Source organism: Alligator sinensis, unplaced genomic scaffold (genome assembly GCF_000455745.1).
Source record: "Alligator sinensis unplaced genomic scaffold, ASM45574v1 scaffold684_1, whole genome shotgun sequence".
Taxonomy (NCBI): Eukaryota; Metazoa; Chordata; order Crocodylia; family Alligatoridae; genus Alligator; species Alligator sinensis.
The window spans coordinates 147,507-151,827 of NW_005842681.1; the positions used below are offsets into that span (position 1 = coordinate 147,507).

At 45.2% G+C, this 4,321-nt stretch overlaps 1 long non-coding RNA gene across 1 annotated transcript in view; it reads left to right on the forward strand.

Annotated features, from left to right (window-relative positions):
• LOC112551956 overlaps positions 1–2,151 on the forward strand; it is a 7,128-nt gene extending 4,977 nt beyond the window's left edge. Inside the window, exon 3 of the long non-coding RNA XR_003096314.1 lies at positions 1,862–2,151. This is a non-coding gene — a long non-coding RNA (uncharacterized LOC112551956). The remainder of the gene's footprint in view (positions 1–1,861) is intronic.
• Positions 2,152–4,321: the final 2,170 nt, after the last annotated feature.

A 4,321-nucleotide genomic window follows, 5' to 3' on the forward strand; every position in this document is an offset into this window, starting at 1 on the left:
TACATGCGGACGACCCCTGGGGCTGACAGATGCCGTCCAGTAGCCACCGAGGGGGGGGGAAGTCCCACGAGGGTCAATGACCCCTGGATTGGGCAAGCCTGAAAACTGGGGAGTCACCAAAGTCTGCCAGGGACAGATAAAAGGCAGTGAAAAGTGACCCTCAGTGGCGCCCTCTTGATCTCCAACTCGACCAGACCTGTCCAGCCAGAAGGACCAGCCGGCGACCCCCTTCTGGAAGATAACACCACGCTGAAAGAAGCCTCAACGACAGACTCCAGCACTTGTAGGATAGGTATACCTGACTCTGTAGCCTGCTACTGTGTGTGTGTATGTGTGTGCATGTGTGTGTGTGTGGGGACCAGCCCCAAGGTTTATGATTACAGTGTTTCAATCCGCCTAATAAACTAGAATTTTAAGGATCCCGAGTTGGACATTTGTAGCCAACATGAGCACCACTTGCCCTGTGGCCTTTCCACTCAGCACCGTCCCCGCACCAGGCCAAGGTGCACATGGCACCCAGGAACAGTGGCAGGTGTGGGGTTGGCAGCAGCAGCCACGTGGGGAGGCGGCATGCAGCAGCCAGGTGTGGCAGGAGCACCGTGGCAGCAGTGGCCGCTCCTGTATGTGGCACCGTGAGCACCGCCACTAATGCAGCAACAAGAAGGCAGTGGGAGCCAAGCCCCCCTTGTCCTCCTCCTCCTCCTCTGCATTGAGTGGCACCATAAGGGCTGCTCTGCCTCCCTGGCAGGAAGGAGCAGGAGGCATTTTGCAGCTATTATGCAATCACTTCTACATATACAGCACAAACACAAACAAATCAGGACAAAAATATATTTGTAATTAAATTAAAATATATTAACTATGGGTGTTTGATTTATAGTATATAATTGGGGGGGAGGGGTCCCTAAGATGGCAAACCCTCTTCCCCAAAGGAATATTTCCAGGGGCAAGGGGAGGGACTTCCGGTGGGAAAGGTCAGAGGTTAGGGGTGGGACTTCTGGCTCCAAGATTGTGACCAGTGGGCGGGGCACCTATCAAGGGATGGGGCTACCCATTGCCTGCCCCGATCTAAACTATGCCACTTACAGAAATCTGTGTAACCTAAACAATTCTACCTCAGGCTTTTTGAATGTGTGTACCTAGCCAATGAGACCACTGATACCACAGACTATTGCTGATCACATAGCTGTGGTATCAGCATGCCAGCACTTTGACTGGTGTCAGGAGTTTTGTAGGCATTATGATAACAGAGCTTTTTAAGGAAAGATTTTACAGAGAATAAATCAACTTTGTAGCTGCATAGGGGAAGCTCCTCCCAGATATAATAGAAAGACTGCTCAATCAGAAAACTGTATTAGCAGTGAAGGCAGCATCATGGGTCAGCTGGAGGCAGGAATTAACATCTCAATAATGAATGAGAGAAGGTGAGTTAATTGAAACAGGAGATTGATCTTAACTTCCTAATTTCAGAGTTTTAGAGCTGGTTTTAGGCAAAGTTCTTAAGCTCTTCTGAGTCTCAGTTCCCTATATATAAAGCTGAGATAATGCTGCTTTCGCTCTCCTCCTCTCTTGTCTATAATACATTTATTCTCCTAGAATCCCTCTTAGAGGCAAGGATTGTCGCTTAAGAAATGTTCATAAATGTTCATAAATGTTCATCTGTCAGAATGGGGCCCTCATCTATATCAGGGCTCCTACATGCTACTTTAGTACAAATACTAAAAATAATAATTCAATAATTCTACCTTTTAAAATATCCTTAAAGAGGAAGTCGTGATCTTGTCTATTCTACTGTATGCCATATCACTAAAAGCCTAATGAGGGTTTACCCAAGAGAACCTTGTCTTCTTGTTCACTGCAGGCACTCATTGGAATCTAATGGTATGTTAGAAGTGGAGGAACAAGAAAAGATCAATGTGACATAAAAAAGAAAAAAGTATACCCCAGTGGTGTTTGGAGAGAGCACTCAGGAAGAGTGGAAGCAGCTGCTTTTTCATCTGTAAAGCTCTATAACGTTCCATAATCGACCAAGAATAAAAGAATTTTTAAAATAGCATTTCATTTTCTCTTCTTTAAAGATTGTTGACCCATCATTTTCTCTTCTGTAATGTTTTCCCCAAAGACATCTAACTGAAATATTAAAAAGTGATGTGTTGCTTCCTTTCTTTCCTCCTGTTTTTTATTTGAATAATTTTCTTCCATGTTTGATTTTTTTTTCCCCTGTTAGTCTATAAAAAGGTTGCAAAATGTTATAAGTTAAAAGCTTTGGCAAAAATTAATCAGACTTCTCCTAGTTTTTCAATCACATTTTTCTCTGAATTTAAACTTTAAATCTCACAGTTTATGAAGATTAATTTATTCTTTAAATTTTTATGGCTATAGCACAGAAAGCCAGCCTACGGGTATCTCTGACTTGGATGGGAAAAATCAAAAGAAAGCCTGTTGTCTGTCTTCTGAGTTCATAATGGAGATTGAACGTTATTCAGAGCTGGTAATGGGATACAGAACCTTTTTATTCTAGAATATCATCTTGAATCTCAGTGAGCTTTGTAGTGAACAGTGGTCACTGGCATCTGAATTTATTTATGGCACAAATAAGGCATCAAATAAACCATAAGATCCAGACCCTCAGCAAGTATATATCAGTGATTTGTACAAACTCAGGATATGGGTCAATATCTGCATAGATGCTTGTATAATGTTTAGATTAGTGAGTAGAGAAGTAGTGAGCTACATCAAGTTTGAAGTCAGGCAGAAGACAACCCTGCCCTGCCTTCTGCCTGACTTCAGACTAAGATGGCTAATTGCTTCTTTCTACTCATGGATGGCATCATGCTCAGCCAAATGAGACAGTAAATCTTTAAGGTGCCACCCTGCCTTCTTTCTGTCTTAGTTCAGTGGAACCCGAGTCATGACTGGAACCCATGCATATAATACAGCATGAAATATAAAAGCAATGAGACTGCATGTGTAATTTCATGTCTAAATACCTACACAGTTTTGATTTAGGGCCTATCTCTATCTTCATTGTCCATTAAATCCTACAGAGAGCTACTTGCTCAGTTCTGCCTAAAAAGTATTAGTTATAAAGCCATCTGGTAATGTATTCCCCATCCATCTTAGATTCAGATTGCTCGTTCCTGTGCCCCACTCCAATCCCAATGGTGTTAAGAAATCATAAACCCTCCTCAGCTGAAAATTTTCCTAGCGTTGGTAAGTCTTTACATAGTATAAGGTGAGCACAGTTCTGTGGAGGGTATGTGTAGCAAAGTCCTGGCCACAAGGGCAGCCGTGATGCTCCCTGGTGGCCCAGTGACTCCTGCCCCACTCTGGTTCCTCAAGGCACCCTTTCATTTCTTACTTGGCTGCCATTCCTTGATGGATTTTATAGCATTGTGGGAGGCTGCCCCACGGTCCCAGAATGACCTACAGTCCCTCAACTGTGTTGTGCTCCATGTGACCAACTGGAGAGAGGCCTCTATCCTCCCCTCTAGCTATGGCCATGCCCTGTAGATGGTACTTGGTATCATTTTGGAGAGGCCCCCTAGCCCCAACACAACACTTGCCCCTGTCAGGCCTCAAACCCTGTTGTGGGATTCAGCCTTCATGGCTTTGCCCCCTTTTCTCTGCCTCTTCAACCTAGGTCCACTACCTCAGATCTTGGCTTCTGGGCTCCAGCTCAATCTCAGCCTTCTCAGACTGCTCTGGCCTCTGGGTGCCTGACCTAAACCAGGCTGCTCTCATGCCACTCAGTCCCTTTAAAGTCTCTGATCTTCTCAGGGCTCTATTCTGGGTACCTCTCAGGTGTCCCCATGGCCTCCATACCATCCCCATAGCCACAAACCAGCCCTCTAGTCTTAGCCTTAAACACAACACAAATATAAGCAAACCACTCCCAAAACTAAACTTTATCCCAAAACCACACCCAAAACTAAACTTTATCCCACTCTGGGTCAGTACCCCACAACTAGCCATACTTCCCCTTTTGCTGCTCCATGTAACTCCCCTTGGTAACATGGGAGTCCATGGGCCTGTTTCCTGTAGTCCCTCTCTCCCAGAAACTCCTTTCCCCCACAGTATGAAAAGCCAGACTTCTCCTTTTGCCTTAGACCCTGGGTTTATATAGCTCTAAACCCCACCCTTTCCAGCCATGTGACTCCCCAGCCACACGTAGGAGTTTCCCCTTTGCCTAATGGCCAGCTTGTGCTCTTGTGCTGCAGCTCCACACTGCAGGCTTGGCTACTGCACTCTCTAGTTAAACTAGCAGGAGCCTCTGGCTCCCTGTCACAGCATGCCAATGGTGCTCCCTGCGCAAAATGCA